This window comes from Plectropomus leopardus, chromosome 5 (genome assembly GCF_026936395.1).
Source record: "Plectropomus leopardus strain MGB_pleo_1.0 chromosome 5, ASM2693639v1, whole genome shotgun sequence".
NCBI classification, from domain to species: domain Eukaryota; kingdom Metazoa; phylum Chordata; class Actinopteri; order Perciformes; family Serranidae; genus Plectropomus; species Plectropomus leopardus.
The window spans coordinates 9,675,308-9,695,204 of NC_142180.1; the positions used below are offsets into that span (position 1 = coordinate 9,675,308).

Here is a 19,897-nt window from a genome sequence, read left to right on the forward strand (position 1 = left end):
GCCTTGGGAACGAGCCAGGTGAGGCTGTTGAGCACAGATTAAAGCAGAGATGGATCAATCACTTCAGTCTCCGGGCCGATGACTGACAGATAGCCCAGGGACACAAACATGGACACTATTGATTTTGAGTCTCCTTCCATCAGATCTCGCTGAATTGCTCTTCTCAAGGCTCACGCACACAGTCAAACATTTACAATTGCATAAATACACACACAGACACAGCGAGGATAGACCTTGTGTCTTTAACTCTTTGCATCTCTTTAGTCTTCATAGGCCTCTTGCTGTGTGTGAATCTCAGTAAGCCCTCTGGACGTGTTTTTCTGACGGGCCTGCAGGATATTTAACAGCATGGAGGGAGGTCTCTATGGCACTTGAAGGAAGCTCTTAGCAATAAAATGTCATATGCTAAGTGGTTTACAGTGTGTGAAGAATTGTAGCCTGAAAACAAGAAATCATCACGAGTTGTAAATGATCTAACAAGGGTCTCCTCTATCAATGACAATGTGCACTCAAAGAAAACAAACATGACTGGATCTTTTGACAAGTGTTTTTAATGAAAATATGTCTGTAAATTCCCCGTTTCAAAGTTTTTCATTTTAATGGTATTCTCATTGTTCCTCAACATAGAAACGCCAGTGTATGATGGTAGTACAGTAACTTCATGCTGTGGCCATCACTTGTAAATATTTCAACTATGTTTCTGAGAAATATTTTTTTCCCATTAGTTTGCAGCCTAATAGTTCAAAATACAACAATACCTATTAGCTTTAGAGATGGTTGCTATGGACAGGAAGCCAGAAACTGTCCTGTGTGAATTGAAAAACTGCACTACAGAGGCCAAATTAGTCCAAAATGAGACTATTGTCACAAGGAAAATGACAGCATCAGTTGTTTTAGTAAATGGTAATAGCAACATTTTTTCCATTGCAGTGGAAAGGACCTAGTATGGCTCTCAGGAATTATGATGGTTGTGCAAAGGCACAAAATGTGACAATGTTATGAATCAGCCCAGTCGCCACAATAAAATGTTGGCATTGACGTTTCTTCAAACTATGGATATTTGGCATTTGTAGGTTTCAGATAACCTTTTTCCACAGAAATAAGGGGAGGGGAGAGTTTAAATGGGAAAACCTGATGAAAAGAGACTATAAACACCTTTATCATTACCAGTAGACTCAAGCAGTGTACACAGCTATGCAGCAGATGAGCATGCCTTTCCATTTTTTTCTGGTATATCACATTTGCCATCACAGACAGGCTGGACAGGCCAGTAAACAATAGAAAGCAGCATGGAGGCCAGTGGAAATGTAATGATGGCTACTTCTTATTATATATATTTCTTACTTATTCTGTGGTGGTGCATCAGTGCATGTCAACTGTGAAGGAGCCAATCAGAGCTGGAGCAGATTAATACCTGAGTCTACCTTAGGGCCTTACATACAAAAGCTACATGTTAGTGGCTGTTGGTGGATTTTTTTGTGCAGTGGCAAGAGGCTCTATTATCATATTAACATTTCCAAAGCGGCATAGCTGTGTTTACATGTATATGAGATAAGTTTCTTATCAGGAGGATGTGGGAATGGTGGATGTTGTGACACAAGGGTGAGACGGCTGCCAAGCCGCAGACTGCTGTTAGACAGCGAATGCTGTTAACCATGACCACGATCTCTCCCGAACCTTAACCAAGTAGCTATTTTAAGTCAACATCAATACATCTGAAACCATAACCATTTTGTTTTTGAGCCTAAATCAAACCTTAACCATAGTGGTACAGCACCTGTAGTAAACAGCAGAAAACATGTTTTGTATGTGTTGTTCTGGAGCAATTACTAGCAAAACACTATCATTTGGGAGGTCTCGGTGTCCAAAACTGATCTAGAATATAAGAGTAAAATAATTTAAATAGTGCAGTATTAAGTTTCAGCTTGATATTTGCAGAATTTTGCATTCTGGGATTGGTCTTTTCTCACTGAAATGCTTTTTTGGAGTCGTAGTGGACTTATTTTCATTTTTAATGCAGTCAGGGTTGACTATTAATCAGAGAAACAGATACTTTCTAAAACAGTTGCTCATCTTTTGTAGTTATGATACTGGATAAGTTTGATTGTGTTCATATCAAGCTTTGGAAGTGCTCCAGCTGCCAGTCACCTAACATTGTCTACACAGAAAATGAGCAGGAATTTTACTTCTGGATGCCCCAAATAACTCTTCCCACTTTGCAGCTCTATTGTAAGCCAATAACAGAGAGGACGCATTGTGTGTTGGATAAAAGTTTTATATGCAGAGAAGGAAAATGTAAAAAAAAATAAATACATTTTTAAAAAATCTAGAAACAAACAAACAATACAGCCTCAGTGTGGCCAGTGGATGATGGGAGGGGACGTCTGTATTGGGAGCAGTGGCCTAATAAGGCTAAATACCAGACTGTGAATAATCTCCCAGTAAACTGTCTACTCATGAAAAACACAGAGATGCAACAGCAGCAAGTCTCGCTTTCTGCCAGCCCCCCCGCCCCCCCTCTCTTTTTACCGGTGTGTGTGTCTGTCTCTCTCTCTCTCTCTGTCCACACCGTTCTCGGCCTTTTTCCTCTTTCTTTACTTTCTCGCTCCTGCTCTCCTCCTCCTCCTCCTCCTCTTCACTCCTCGTCTCGTCTCAGTAAGTAGGATAAGGCTTGGAGAGCTCTGTCGTCGTGGTAACTGCCAGAAGTATTCAGTTTGAAGTTTGAGGAGGTCAGTTTGCGGGTCACACACACACGCGCACAGACACACACACACACACACACACACACACACACAGGACCTGAGAGAGAGAGAGTGGGCCCAGGCCCCCATATGGGCCCTGGCCCTTATACATGAGGGGATGAGGAGGGGGAATAGATGTTTTTGGGGGCAGGGGCCACTGCAGAGCTCTGCATCTAAAACACTTGTGATACCAGAACTTTTTCAATCTCTGGGACTGAAATTAAGCTGATTATGAGTGTTTGAATGTCTGACTCTGAATGAATCTTTGTTGTAACTGGATTTTTTTCGGTTACCCTGATGTTCATTTCCATTTCTTTGGTAAGATGATGCTTTATGCTCATATTCACATTTACACTTAATGCGTGTTTCAAAGTATTCAGCCCGTCTTAGGAAAATGGGAGAAAATTAAATAAATCAATACCACTATGTAATACGCTACCAATTATAAAAGGTACTTTCAAGAATCTGTCTTTACTTTCAACTGGATGTAAAGGGGAACATCACCTAAATTAAGAATTCCAGTATATTATTTCCATGGCAGAGGAAAGTTCAGTCGATATTTATGAATGAGTTACTCTCTTTCAAAGCCAGAGACCAGAGAAGTAAGTCTCAAACTTGTAATGTCATAAAGTCTGGGGCTCCTTCATAGATAATGAATGGGAGACTGATTTTTAGGACTCACATAATGTTTGTTTTCATTTTGAGCTTTGTTTTATTTAGTGTTCTCATTTCTGAAACAGAAAATATGCCCATATACTAAGAACATTCCCCTTGGTGATTTCAGTGTCATCTTTAACATATTTTCCCAATTCATTGTCAATCAAGTAGCCACAGACTTTACACCCTATTAGACATTTGAATGTTAGCATTCCAGATTTGGGAGAGAGTTGTTGATGTTTACCAATGTTTTTTTGGACTGTCTTAGTCAATAACAGTATGTTTTATTTCCCTAAAAAGCAGTGGTTGAAGAAGTTTTTAGAAGTACCAATAACACACTGTAAAAGTTAAAATAAAGGCAAAATTTACTTGAGCAAAAGTACAGAGGTATTATTAACACAATTTACTTTAGCATCAATGAATTATTTCAGAGTTTTGGATTATTCTTAATCATGTATCTACTTATAAGCAAAATTTGATATTGTTGCCGGTTAAGATAAAACTGATTTATACTTTTCAACCACTTTGGTATTGTATCCTGATGATGTTTTTATGTAAAAGGTAATCTACAAAGTAGATAGTGCAGTCTAAAATGGAAAAATTCCATTACAACCACATGAAATTTGCTCGTAAACAAAATAAATACGGACACACACAAAAGTTCAAGCTTTTTCCCCCCTATCCTTCCTGGCTGTGAGTGAACGCTTCAGACCATCCAAAGTGAGTTGTCATGTTTTCAGAAATGATATGACACACATGCTGGTACAGGCCCGGCGCTGCACAGACAACTCCAAAAAACAAAAACATTAATTCTGGCCGAGCCAACGTCCAACGGTCACCAAAGTTTTTGTGCTGTTGTCAGTGAAACTTTGTTGGTGCCTTGAATGTTGGCCAAACCCGCTCCATGCACATGCACAGCTCCGGCTGTGTTTAGACTCACATGGACACCTTGGACACTCTGGGCACCGGGAAGTAGTTTTACCCCATGAAACACCAAAGTCCTCCACTGCCACCACACTGCCACTGCAGGTGGAGTCCCCTCACTCTCACACTGTGTCCCTGTGAAGCCACCAGAACTTTCCTCTGTGCTACAGAAACAGTCAAAATTTGGAGAGATTTCTGGTGTGTTCTGTGGGGTGGATGATGTGGACTGTAGATCATACATGACGTCTCTATTCTTCTGGCACCATATCTTCAATTAGTTGAGTTTAAAAGCCAGTATGGCTGCATCAATGCTATTTCAACAGCCAACAGGAACAGGAAAGGGATGTTGTCAGAGCAGTTTACTGCCCATGATTCTTGTTTCCATGAAAATATTTAGCAAAAAAAACTTTCTTTCTTTCTTTCTTTCCTTAACTTTTTTTCTCTCAGTCCCTCTCTGTCTCTATCCTGGGTGGTTTCTGATGTAAATGTTTTCAGTCAGTTGGCGGCTGAGTCTCAGCAGGTGGTCCACCAAATCCACCGTCACCCCCGGCAACCCCTGTCCAGCCAATCCAAACGCTGCCCTGCCCGCCACTCCGCTTAGTTAGCCCTGACAGGACCCTCTGTGTGTGTGTGTGTGTGTGTGTGTGTGTGTGTGTGTGTGTGTGTGTGTGTGTGTGTGTGTGTGTGTGTGTGTGTGCGTGCGTGCGTGCGTGTGTGAGTGTGTGTGAGTGTGAGAGAGAGCGGCACTCAGATGATGGGGTGTGTTCTTGGAGTGGTCATTAAAAGTTTATTAAAAAGTCTTCAGCCGTTGGGAAAATGTGTTTGAGTATCAGTGAGCATGCAGGCAACTGCGTATATTGTGTGTGTGTGTGTGTGTGTGTGTGTGTGTGTGTGTGAGACTGAGTTTACTGCTGCAGCTGCCTCCTTCTACCACAGAAACAGAATGACTTTCTCACATCTGCTGTGGAAAACTTCCATCCGTTTACAATTTTCTGAAAAACATACTCTCTACATGTTATCAGTATGGCCTACTACTTCGTCTAACAATTTTAGCCGATTGTTTGCAAGTTTTGAGAGGCATTCTGGGAAATGTAGTGAGGTAGTGGACAAAGTACTTTGAGAGGAAGCAGATGCACCAAAACAGTCTATCATGCTTACAGAATAACTCTTCAATAACATAGCTATTGACAAAAGATTATACATTTTTTGAAGGGATACATATTTTAATTAGGTCTGTATTAAAACAATGTGGGCAGTATGTGTGAATAAACTGTGATAAACCTTTCTCCATCTAACTGCCTAGATATCCCTCCTACCCCTCCGGCAAATCTCTGCCAGATGTCGCAAGTTTTGGTGACTCTCAGCTGATGCTTAAACTACACGCTGTACTTCCACATTTTTGTATTGCCGCCTGTGCCAACACCGCAGACACAAAGAGAATAAAAGCAGATCAAGACATAAACCCATCCCCACCTTTCTCTGTCCCTCAAAATCAGACCAAGATGTGATCAACTGCTGATGGAATATAAATGAGGATGCATTGCCTATTTCTCGCCTAAAGCTATTTTAGAAACACATTTTAGTGCCATGTTTAGCTGTAATAGCGAGAGTTTGCGAACGGGAAGTGGGCACCATACTGCTTCCTGCACAGTGAAAATGGAAGCAGAAAAAATGGGTATTAAGCAGTAAAACTAAGCAGTACTGATCAAATATAAACTAAAATTATGTCACTGTGTGGCCTATTTCTCACTTCAGATGTTTTCAGAAAGTTGTTTGAGCTTAACTTGAGATCATAACTTGCTGGCCAGTGGCCATTATGGGAGCATTTTTTGGTCTGGTGCGGTGCATTGCATTCTGGTAGTTGTGGGTTTCTACCTCTTGAGCAAAAACTCCTTTTTTTCTCAGTCTTCTCTGGTCATGTAGCACCAATTTTAAAATTATTTGCATCTTTCTACATCCTAGATATCCTAGTTTTATTGAAAGGCTGTCTTTTCATCAGTGAAATGCTTCTTAGATGAGCATCATGTATGTCGACTATTTTGCATCTTCGCTAGTCTACCCAGTTGCACAGATATTACTTTATTTTTCTTTCAATCCTTTTCGATGTTTGTCATGAAAATATCACCATCAAAAACATTACTGTGATTACTTTTTGATTGAACTCATAGTTCAACATTGACTCAGACACACCTAGCTTCTTAAAAACATGAAGCACCATAATCTACCATGTCATCTGATACACATTATGATTTATAATGAACTAATCTTTTCTAACTTGTAAACACAGACCTTGAATCACCAGACTTCTCCATTAGACCTTAAAAATACAATTTTTTCTTCAAAATCACAAAGTGAAATTACTTAGAGAAACAAAACAGCTCTTCGAGTTAAGGAGCATGGTAATTAGAGTCAAGTTGATTAATTACACTCATGTATAATATCGCTTACTTAACCTGTTGTTCTTTGTGCTGCAGAGTAATTTACAGCATGGTGTCAGATGAAATACCTAAAGTGAAGAAAGCAGTTCAGTGCTAAAAGTAATTGAGAAACCAAATATTTGTTGATGTTTTTGGACTTGATACTATACAAAACAAATACAACTAGGAAACATGCTACAAATACAGAAACAATGCAAAGTCAAAAACACATATACCCCGAAAACAAATGCAAAAGCTGCATATCCAGTCAACACAGCAGAAGTTCTCGAGGCCTCTAGGGGCAGCACTAAGAGAAATAACTTGATTTTCAACCCACAAGAGAGCGGTAGTGCTAGCCACATAAATCTGTTGATCTTCTATGAAATTTTTAAAACTTTAGCCAAATGTAAAAAAGAAAACATACTTTTTATGTCAACTGTTTACTCTACTTTCTGCGTCTCAGGTCTCTCTCAGGTCGAAAATCGAGCTGTTCCGCTTAAAGCGGCCTCTAAAGGGCTGGAGAACCTGCAGGACATTTCTGGTAATGGAAATGTTTTTAGCTGTTGTAGTGTATTTACCCTTGTTAGCCATCACAGTGTGTGGGCTGTCATGTATAACAAAATAAATATAGTACCTTTTGTGAGTCTTAATGTGTTCTTACAAAATAGTGAGAATCAACACTATAATTTCACCAAGAAAAGATTAAAATACAATTAATCAGCCATGACAACACTGACAAATTTTCCTGTAAAATTGCAGCTATGTTGCCAGCGTCACACCATTGTTTTACAATGTCGCTACCACAATTTACTTCTACAGTATATTGTTAGATTGTTATATTGTAGAATACTATATTCTACAGTAGAATGTGAGGTTTTCAGTGTTATACTGTAGCCAACCTGTAGGTAAAATGATGATTGATGATGGCTGCATGTGGCCTCTACAGCTCTGTTAGGTCAACTTTGGCAAAATGAAAAATGCTACATTATGCCATAAAATGTACAGCATCCTCCTGTAAATGTTTATTGTTGTGTTTGGCTCCAAAAAGTGTCTAGATTTGTTGTGTTTTATTGTAGTTTGGAGAAAGGGTAGCCTACATTACTTTTAGAATTTGGCCAAATTTTTACAGCAATTAGTTACAATGAAGTTCCTATCATATATGGATTAAAAACTGATTTAAAGCTATTTGGGCATACATTTTCACCAATATAAGAAAAAAAACATGAAAAGGGCATGCTTGTTTGTGTTGATTTTAAACTTGGCATCCTCTTGAACATTGGAAAAAAAGAGCAGAGAGAAGCATTTCTGATGCAATGTTTATATTTTGATTATGAATCAACATTTTCTAGATAATATTTTTAATCTGAAAGCCATCATCTAATTACAATAGGTATATGTTTTTTTTTTTTGTTTGTTTTTTTTTATTGCTGCATTCTTCTTTAGCCTCATCCTTACTTCAAACACAGACCTTCACCTGCAGAGCTCAGTGCATTTTTTTCACCATCCATTTTTGTCTGGATGCTCTCTCCATCTTTTTTTTTCTTTTTTCTTTTCCTTGTGTGAGTGATGTGGTAACGATGATGGCGATCACCGGAAGACTTTTTTCCCCCTCTGTGTGCATGTGTGTACGAGACAGTGAGAGAGGCAGTGGATGGATGGTGTAACTGTCTGAGCTATCATCAGCTTTGATTGGCTTTGAGTGGCTCTGAGTGCTGGGTCCATCCCAACCGCTTCCCTGGGTCCGTAGGAGCAGTGGGTTGTGTGTTTGTGTATGTGTGTGCATGTTGCCATGCCTCTTGTGTGTATCTCTGTTTCTTTGCGTGTGTGTGTGTGTGTGTGTGTTTTAGGGTTTCTGTGTGTGTATGACCATATTAAGTCCCTCTGTGCCCTACAAACTGCAAAACTATACCAAGGCATCAGGGAGGCTGAGTGGCTTTAGAGACCGCAGTTCATCTAATGGATGCAAGGTGAAACTGAGTCACTAAGCAATTGCCCTGCTGAAGTGTCCTTAAGCAAGACACTGAGACCTTGTATCAAAAAAATGCAATTTCCACACAAAGATCACTGCGATGTTGTGACTACAATTCATTAATATTTTGACCTTATATGCAGTATGTGCATAGAAACAGTTAAATGGTTGAAAAGGACGGCCAAGACCTTCATACTCTGCCCATAATAAACACACAGAGCCAATAAACAACTCAATAATAAAGAAAAAATGGCCCATTTCCTCTAGGCTTAAGAGGAAGTGTCATCAACCCGATTACCCAACTCCTCCCACCCTCTCTGAGCTCCATACATACCAAAGACAGCACTGGAGGGAAGAGAAAGGCTCCCAGTTAATGTTTAACCAGACTATGTAAAGACAGAGTCAGATAGCTGAGCTTATGAGCAAACAGACGTGTGTGTGGGACAACAACCAGTTTAATGGCTGACATGTAATACCAAAGATGCAGTGAAATGCTTGCAAAACAAAAACATGTAACTATAATTCAACTTAATAGGTCAGACCGTTCTATGTTAATCGTGTAGATGTTACCATGTTGACAGTAATTTTGAAGCACTGGATATACTCTGTTATCAGAATTCAACATCAGAACTATACTGACAGGAAGAGGATTTTCTCCATTAATCTCAAAATTGCTATAAAATTTAGTGATTAATGGAGCGATTAGATGTTGATTTTGATAAGACAAGGCGTTATAAAACTGAGACAATGTTGAATGTGTTTTTAAAAGAGCACATTTGTCAATTGGAGTTTCTGCAGGAAGCCAAATATAGCTACAAATATGATGATCACACTGTACCCCGTGTTAGGTGTGTGTGAGCGTAGTGCGTCAATATATGCATACATGGATGTCTGCATGTGTGTTAAAAGAGAAAGAGCTTTTTTTTGGCCAAGTTGGCATTACTTGCACTGTGTGTATGTGTGTGTGTGTGCGTGCATGCGTGTGTGCGCTTGTGTGTGTGTGTGTGTGTGTGTGTGTGTGTGTGTTGGTGTTTTGTATAGAAAGTGCTGTGTGCAGTAGAACGGGGGATTTGGTGCCATCAGCACAGTGATGTCAGCACACAGGGACAAACAAAGCCAGAATCCAAACCCTCTCCCAACTACCCACAATCCCCCTGGACACTGTGGGGGGCCCTGCCTGGGGGCCCGCTGCCGTTAACACACACACACGCACACACCCATATTAACACAAGCTCACACGTAAGCTACACAGAAATTAACAAATGCAGCTGCGTTCAAATGGTCAGTAAACACATGAATGCATTGATACATATATACATACTGACATATATATATGGAGATACCTCTAAGTCATAGAGGTGGAGTAAACTCAAGCACACGTATACTGTGGATATATGCATGTGCTCAACTATGCATACATGCCCACTCAAAAGCATAAAAGTATCAGTTCATTCATCCATATACACACTAATGTGTGTGTATATATATATATATATATATATATATATATATGCATGGGAAGAGAGGTAGAATTACATAGTACAACTATGTGATCAACAGTCCTTCCTCACGTGCATTTAGACTGGAATAAATCTGAGTTTCTATAAATAATATTTCATTAACGAATATAAAACAACTGTGATGTACTTTTGACAATAACAAACTAACTGTGAATGGCATTTAGAAAAGTAAAACCAAATACTTTTCATTATCCGAAAGGAACTGGTAATTATATTTCGGAAAATAAAACCAACAATGTACTTTTGTACTTTATTGTTGGTTTTATAACAATAGAGAACATTGAGGGAACTAAACCTTAAGTGTATTTTAGAAAGTAAGCCAACTATTGATTTTTTTTCGGGAACTAAGTCTTATGTGTATCGTATATTCAGGAAAATAAACCAACCATAAAGTACTTTTGTCTAATTAAAACTAATTGTATATTTAGTAAGTATAAGTATATTTAGGAGAGTGAAACCAACTATAACGTACTTTTTGGTAACTAAAGCGAATTGGTTATATATTTAGCAAAGTAAAACCAACTATAACATACTTTTAGGGAACTTAAACTAGCTGTATGGTACATTTTGGACAGCAAATCCAATTATAAAATACTTTAAAGTACATTTAGGACAATAAACCAACAATAGGGAACATTGAGGGAACTGAAACTTAAGTGTATTTAAGAAAGTAAACCAACTATTATGTTTTTTTAGAGAACTAAGTGTGTAGTACATTTAGAAAAATAAATCAACTATAAAGCACTTTCAGGTAACCACAACTAACTAAAGTACATTAAGGAGCGTTAAATCAACCATAAAGTACAGTTGTAAATTAACAAATTAATGAATTAATAACACATAAACCACCAGTAAAGAGAAGCAAAGTAAAACCCACTCAAAATATGTTTTGGAAAGTTAAACAGACTGCAAAGTGAGGTATGTTTTGGGAAGTAAAATGAACATTAAGTCGCTCTGAAAAAAGCAAAAAGCCACTGTTAAATGTCAAGTGTTCACACTGTTTTAGAAAAGTAAAACTGGCACAAATTTTGGTTCTATAGTTGAAAAGACATTCGGTCAGTTTGCGCAGGCTTTATACTGACAACCATTGCTCTGACGCTGCACTGTGTCTCTGTATTAACTCTGTAACAGCAGTGAGTGAGCAGTCAAATCAGAAACACACCTCTGTTTGCTTTGGGCTGGCCCTCTGCCACTCTGCACCAGCCTCAGCCGCATGTCTTGCAAATGGGGAATGACATTACTGTTATTGTATTCGCGGTAGAGTTCATATGAATATACTGTGACTGCACTGAGGCAGACATTAATATAGATATGATAACGTGCTTAGATAACATAGCTCACGTTGTTGGATGGAAATGCTTATCTGAACGACACAGGAAGTCAGGTCAAACTGATATGATGGATTACTTAGAGTGCTGAAAATGTATTAATTTGAGATACTTTCTAGTCCACACAGATCATGTTCTGGTCTGCTGCCATTTCTAGTATCTTCAGTTTAGCAGAAGCTTGAGTGTCATGTGATTTGCATGCTTCATGTACGTTATAATTTATTCGCAAAGTGTCATTCCATTATGCCTTAGCTTTTATTGAAGTGTCAAATGTTTCGCACGCCTAAAAACTTTTTTGCGACAGTTTGACCTTCCTTTCAAATTTCTGCTTTTCCAACTTCACTTCTTTATGTGCAAATTGAAAATGCTCAAGTAGATGGAAATGTACTTGTTGAACACTCAAAAATTTCAATCTGAATGCAACATCTGCGGTTTTGTAGAATCATCCAAGGTCAAGGTTCTGTCGAGTCAGGGTGTTATTTTAATGTTTTAATACCCTGCAGTAAGTATCTTAATTGTTATGTACTAGACGTCAGTGGCGTTAATTAAAAAAGAGTCTGTCTCATGAGTAGATTTATTAAAAAAAAAATTCGAAACTTGAATGACTTTTGGGTTTCTTGGTCGCATTGCAAGTGTTGTTGTGTGAATGCAACAGGAGAGTTGGCACTCTTATTAATTGTCTTAAGAACTTTCCTTGAAACAGCGCAATGTCAGATCGTACTATATCAGCTAGATGGTGGGGCCACGTAAAAGAACTGTAAGACTTCTGTTTTAATGCTGCTATCTCCTCGTCGAACTGTTACACAACAATCAGCGACTGTTGCTGTTTGTCTCTGCTCTTTAAATGCCCTTCTGTCCAAAACTGTAGGAGACAGACTGAGGCTGATAGTGTGTGTGTGTGTGTGTGTGTGTGTGTGTGTGTGTCTGTGTGTCTGTGTGTTTGTGTTGCTTTTTTTGGGCAGTGGGACTGGGGTAACTGGGCACACTGGACCGAAACAGGTCTTCATTGTGCTGCAGGAGGAAGAGCCGAGTCGTGCTGCACCCTATTCAGTCAAGTTTGGAGTGATTGTGTGTGTGTGTGTGTGCGCGCGCGCGTGCGTGCGTGCGTGCGTGCGTGTGTGTGTGTCTGTGTGTGTGTGTGCGTGCATGCATGTGTGCATTTTCGACCCATATAATGAGGCAGTTCTTCATATTCAGATGGCTGTCAGTAGATTTGGTGCTAGTTTTAGCCAAACCTTCACTTCAGTTTAACACCAGAGTCAGCTTTAACTTTCTGCAACTAAACTTTACTGCAGTGCAGTAAGGGAAGAAATTCAGCGAGTAACTAGCATGAACGGTACTTGTTGCCTGGTAACACAACTTTGTATCAGGAAGCAGTGCGAGCTGTTGTTGGTGTGCAAGGATTCACTGTTAACTTTCAGTCTCTGCAGCCTTCCGCCAAGGCTGAGAGAAATCTGCCTCTCATGAACTCACTCACATTCGTTCTATGATATACACTGAAACATTTTTTTTGGTGTATCCATGCAGCACCGATCACCTGTCAAAGTCTGCTTTTCAAGCGCCTGTCTTCATTTTCATGCTGCTTCTACCCTGATCTTCACCTAAATACTGCAAATAATATGATATATTTCTCTCATGTCACCCTGTAACACTCTGCTGTACTACACTGTGCAAACATGTCACTGATCATTACTTCATTTAAACAAACCCCAAACTTAATTATTTTTTTCATTGTGTTTTCTTTCTCCAGTGACATAACGGAAGAGTGAAGACACGATCAAGAGACCGGGACAATGCATGAACCGGATGGCAACTGGGAACTGGTAGGTTTACACACACACACACACACACACACACACACACACACACACACACACACACAGTGAGTCCCATAGAGAGACACGGCAATGCCCTGGAGGGTGCCAGTCATGCCCAGCTTCCGCTGCGCTCCAAATTGAGCGTGGCACAGAGTGTATGAAGTCAGCCGTCTGGAAGAGAGCCAAGCATTGTTCCTCGGAGCAGCTGGATGGTAATTACTAGAAAGAAAGAGAGCGAGGGAAAGAGAGAGAGGGGGGAGCCCTGCCACCTCACTACTGTTGCTTCTGCGTCTTCCCCTGGTTCACATATATATAGAACACACTTGTATGCAGCGATCAATGGTGTAGTAGTATATTCAAAAGAGATAAATCTATGGCTTCAGTCAGTATAGTACATTAACTTTTTTTTTTGAAAGTTAGTGAAACTTAAAACCATTTAACGTCAGAAACAAAATATATCAAGTAATATTGTGCAAGGAAAGGGAAGAAAAAGCCTGAGGCTGGTTTATTTGTTACCTCTAGATACATAAAAAGCAACAGCAATCAAGAAAAAAAATCTTTATTCACTGTATATAACACATTTAATATCAGTGGAGATATAATGCTTATATAGTGCTTCATTTGTAAATCTTTACTGACGTTCTACACTAAACAGAGAGCTGTTGTTTAAAGACACAGAGCTGTCTATTTCTACATGAACTAACGACCAAGGTAGTTAATCACACATTCATTCCGTTTGGCGTTCTGCTGCTCCGTCTCCTCAGATTGAACACCCAGAGTGCGCTCTGCCACTCCGAGAGTGTGGTGTTCTGTCACCAAACGGTACATTCAAATGGCGCTTCAAATGTATGAACGGTCCAGAGTGCTAGAGTGTGCTCCAGTACTCTGACACAAGGTATTTCCAAATGCACCCATCAAAATAAAAAAAGGATACACATGCATATGCACAGGTGCCATGGAGATACATTGTAGCCCAGTTCAAATCATATTACCCATGTTTGTAAGTAGTTTGAGCTAAATAACCAAACTTTCCTTGTGAAAACAAAACAAACTCTGCTAAAGGAAACTGTGACATGTGGTTGAAAGATCCATAAAAAGCTGGTGCCTGAACCTTAAAGTCATAGTGCAGAATTTTTTTCAAGTGGGGCTGTTTTCAGATACTTATGTAAAGTCAGTATATTAAATACAGTAGCTGGTGATCAGTGCGCTCCTGGTTTGCAGAAACAGATGGGGCGTGCATCCTAAAAAATACAATATCCATCTAAGTGGACATTGCATTAAGAGTGTTTTCAACTTGAAGTGTTCTGTAAATCGGGTTGCATAACAGCCGCTAACAGCACTTTCTGACCCAAACAGCTGACCAATGGAGGATGAGAAAAGCAGTGCCAAATGAAAAGGCTGTTTGATGGTGAAGTAAAGCGGTGAAAATACTCTAAATATAGTGTCCAATTAGTCTGATGTTGATTTTTTAGGTTGGCCATTTTTAAAGTGGCAAAAATACATTGTGATATCAACCACTATGGGGTGCGTTTCTGCAAACCAGGGGTGCGTCGACCCCCAGCTACTGTATGTAATACATTGACTATATATCAGTGTCTCATACAGCCCCACTTCAAAAATCCCAAACTATCCCTTTAACGATTTGTATTTACCCTTTATTGTAAAGGTTTCTAAAGTCTAGACTGTCATTTAAACTGTATCAGAGTGTAAAAAAAAAAATCAAACAAATTGCATGTGCAGAGAAAAATGAATATTTTCATTTTGCCTTTAATGGAAGAGCACCTTTAATGCATTATTTTAAATTATTTTAGAAGTCAAGACTAAACAAAACTAATAAAAGCAGCATCTAGCAGCAGAGATACTTCGATTTAGAGGCAGGAAGTAATCATTTGCAATTCTATCCTGAAACTATCCAGAAGTCAATGCAGAGATGTGAGATCAGGTGTGATGTGATCAAATCTATTGTGTCTATTGTGAGGACTAAGGATGTTTTGAATTATCTGTATTGAACTGATTTTCTTATTAAGTTGTGAACAGTCAACAACATGTCATCCTCTATTACAGACTATAATATATTACGTATTTAAAGAAGCCTTAATATGTATTTTGCTTAAAGAGCTTCATCCTAAATTACAGTGCATTTACCGAAAACATACCCACAACAACTGAATCCTCAAAAGTTAGTGTCTTCTGCAGTTCTGAGCATGTGTTGTGTACATTTATCTGATTTAAAATATAAAAAGATAGATTTAAAGTGGGATGAATGATGTTGGAGGAGTATAGAGGAAGAGAAAGGGAGGGTGAAGAGAGCTTTGCAACCATCCAGGCCTGAGGAATGTGTCAACTCGCTGTCAACTATGCGCTGCTTTGTCATGAGACCGCAGAGCACTAGAAACACGTAAAGTTTCCTTTTTCACACCTTCGAATCCTCCCGCCCTCCTTCCTCCACCACCTCCCTCCCCTCCTCCTCCTCCTCCTCCTCACACTCACTCACACAGTGGCAGCAGTAGCCAGGCCAGCGCTGGTGCAGCTGTGACCAGAACAATAGCATTCCTCAGGTTTTAAACGCCTGGCACTTAGATTCCTAACAGTCAAATTCCTGGCGGGGAGAAGCTGGGGGTTGCTATAGGACGCCTTGTGAGGAGACGTACAGCTGTAAAGCGCCGTGTGATTTGTGTTTTTTATGAGAAGGATGGATGGGTTCATGGGGATGGAGGGGGAAGCTTCGTTGTTCCACCTAACGTCCTCTTTTCCTCAGATGTGACATTTTCAACACTCCAATTTTAGCAGTTTAGGTCGAGAGGCATCCCGCTGCTTTGTTGGGGTCTCGCGTGTCGATGGAGGCACCTGTTAAGTCAACATGTGTGCCTTGTAATGCGTTTTTGTCACATGGGGTGCCGAAAACCACACAGATGTGTTGAAAATGACACATTAGTTTTAAGAGTGTTTAATTAGGTGTTAGCGAAGGAAACAAACAGTGATGTGCATGTATGACAGTTAGGCTGATTACACTTTCCATAAGGTGCAGAAAATGTACACTGTAAAATCTCACAAGTTGAGTATTCTTAAGATAATCTTGGAAGCTGATTGCTTTGAAAAATGAAAGTAAATATAGCTATTAATCATTATTTTTTTTACTTTATATCTAATTGTTAAGTTCACTCTTTGACAAGCTGTTGCTACTTTAAAAAAGGCAAGTGTAAGTACCTTGTTCTTTTTTAAGTGTTAGCAAGTAAACCAAGTGAGTCTGACTTAAATTAACTTAAAATAAACTTCTCAGGTTTGACTGTGTACTTACCAGTAAAAAAATATATATTTTTCGACATAGATAAAGAAACAAATGTATAATACATTAAACGGGTCAGACCAAAGCAGTCATTTGTTCTTTTTTTGCTAATTTAGTGTGACCCTAATTATCTTACCTACAGTCAATCCATGTTTTTCCACCAAGAATGCTTTTATTTTGAAATCCCGTGAAAAAATGGTTTTACTGTAAGTCAGAGAAAATGAAAAGCCCAAATGCTGCCACTTCTCACATCATGTGTGCCTCCTCTGGTGGCTTCACTTCACACAGCACTGAGCTGCCCAACTATCAGCCCATCTGAAATAACCCCAAAAATAATGATTCTCTCATTAACCACGCCTGTTTCACAATTTAAATATAAATGAATCTAATTTAGAAAACCTCGGCCACGATGAAGGAGACTCATTTAGAGCCAATCTAAAATTAATGAGGGCATCTGGAGAGAGAGAGAGAGTGGAGAGGGGCCCAGCATGGCTTAACAGATACCAGAGTTAACAAGCTACTGTACTTTAAACACTGGAAAATCCCCATTAATTTTAAAGTTAACGCACTACTGTACTCCGAATGCTGGTGAAAGAGCTTTAATGCTAGTTCAAACACATTACAGCGACATCTTCAGACTGACTCTTGGCCTCTGGCTGTCAAACCTTCTTTATGTTGGTGTAAGCCCACACTTATCAGACTCTGCCTGGTCATACAGAATTATAATTTTTTGGACAAAATTTAACACAATGGCACATGAATATGTTTGTGCATGTGTGCAGGATTTAACACTGTGACGTTACTGTCAGATTTACCGTCACAGTTAAAAATCAATGTCCTGTGTAGAATTACTGACATAGGTAGCAATAGTAGGAGTTTCCTGTGATATATTCTTCTTCAGTAAAACTTTAAAATAATTGGCAATGCATTCAGCATGCAAATAATTTGGGCTTTTGACATTTACATGAGGCAAAAACCGCAACATGAACCGTCAAATCATGCACAAACTTCCCCATGTTCAGACTTTTCAAGGCTCAAATTTTTCAAGAAAATGTATACATTTCTAAAAATGATGATAATAAAATGTCTCCAATGCTGCAGGTTTGCATATAAATCTGATTAATGAACATGACATTTTCAGCAACGTGCAACTTGCAGCGTCCTTTCCCTCGGCAGCCATTCGAGCGGCTACAGCAGATGCCAGCCAGCTCCCACAGTGACTGTTTGGTTTTGCAGGTTTAATTCCCGATGGGTTTGGGTCCAGAGTGATTAGGCTGAGCCCTAAAGGCCAGCGGGCTTGTCAGGTGTCTCCACACATTAACGTTGTTCTGCTCACACCCCGAGCCGACAGCACAGTGAGACAGAGGGGGGAAGAGAAACACTGATCTGGCATGGTGGGAGGCACAGAGGGATGAAGAGAAATTGTATTGTTCACACACACACACACACACACACACACACACACACACACACACACACACACATATACATGTATGACTGGTGATACATTTTGACTTGAAAACTGCATTTTCTGTGTATTTTGCTTCCACAGTTTGAAGTACAATAGGGCATAAAAGTTAGGATGCACTGTAACATAACTACAAATCTTTATTTATGTTCACAATATATCTAAGTGTTAAATTTACTTGAGATTTAGCTGCTTTTAAATAATTTTGTAAAGTTGTTGCAACGACAAGTGAAATTACCTTGTTCTTAGGTGTTGGCAACTTCAGAAAACCAAGTTAGACTGACTTAACTTCATCACAACAAAGAGGATTTTGCTAATGATGAAGTTTGTTAGCATGTTTATGAAATACAAAGATGATTGACTAGTTGGCATTCAGCAGAATACAGATATATAGCACAGTAAACTTGCTTTACTGCAAGTGCTGTACTGTTGCTAAAACTTAGCTATAACTAATTTTTAAGTAAACTTAGATAAATTAAGATTAATCGTTACATTTACTTAAATTCTTAACTCATCATCAACTTGTCAGATTTTACAGTGTTCTAAATAAGCAAAAATCTATGAGTCAAACCTTTTTCTCAGGAAGGGAAATTAATTTTTGATGCTGTACATTTTAAAAAGTCAGTGGTGACATTATTGATTTCAGTTGTTATTGACCCTTAAAATTCAACAAACCTGCAGAAATGAAAAGAAATATGCCTTTAGGTAAAATGCAAGAGAAAAAAAACTTTTTTAACCTAGTTGTCGGGTGCATATGGGTGAAAGTTTAAATATGTGCATTTTGCGAGGCTTCCTGATCTTTTCTGCCAGTAAAAGCAACACACTGATGGATGCTACCTCAACATTTTCTTTAGCCTTTAACCCTAAAAGCAGCTGAGTGACAACACAGCCGACTTCACCCTGCTGGATTCAAATAAACTTGCATTGTGTCTGTGCACAAACAACTTCCTGCATGCAGACATGCAGCTTGTTAACGGGGGCGGGCGAGCAAAGAAAAAAACTCTTCCTGCTTCTGACCTCCAACCCCATCCTAACCCACCCACACCCACCGCTTACACAGCATGGTGCAGTTATAGGGGGGAGGAGGTGGTGGAGAGATGGTGCTAGGCTTCAGTGTGTGTGTATGTGTTGGCTGAGGAGGTGAGTAGGTTTATGCGAGTTGGGGGGGGGGACTTATGCCCTGGTCTGAGGGAGTTGAGGAATAAAGTTGTGGTGAAGAAAGGAGGGGAGATGAGGAGACCTGCTGAGAGGGCAGCCTATATACTCTCCTCCTCCTTCCTGCTATACCTCTCCCTCCATCCCTCGCCTCCTTTCACCACCACCCCCCCACCACCCCTCCATCCGTGGGGGTAAAGTACATTACATGCTTGCTAATCAAACCTCCATTACAAGTTAGGAGGGAATGAAGCAAGAATCTCGAGTCTTTTCTTTTTTTTTCTTCTCTCTGCTCACTTCAGTGTGTCTCCTTCACCTTCCTCCTGCTCCTCCATCTTCACCAAAACTCACTTGAACAGTGTGTAACATGATAAAGTGTTACTCCAAGCACAACAACCTGGAGATTTACTGATGGCTTGTAATGCCATAATAATCATTTAAAAAAAAAAGTAACACTAATATCCTGAATAGTTGTAACAACACAAAAAGTCAGAATTAGATGATTGCACTTTGATCACAACTCATATAAAACACTAAAGAGAAACTTGATTCAAGAATTATGGCTTTTAAGCTCTTTTTTTAAAAACTTTTTTTATTGTCATCATATCATTCCAC

At 39.4% G+C, this 19,897-nt stretch overlaps 1 protein-coding gene across 11 annotated transcripts in view; it reads left to right on the top strand.

Moving 5' to 3' along the window:
- Positions 1 to 19,897, top strand: part of LOC121941133 (uncharacterized) — a 213,990-nt gene that overhangs the window by 179,566 nt on the left and 14,527 nt on the right. For all 11 annotated transcript variants that reach the window (XR_015776582.1, XM_088077472.1, XM_088077478.1 and 8 more), the window contains one exon: positions 13,307 to 13,379. The gene's annotated coding sequence lies outside the window, so the exon portion shown is untranslated. The remainder of the gene's footprint in view (positions 1 to 13,306; positions 13,380 to 19,897) is intronic.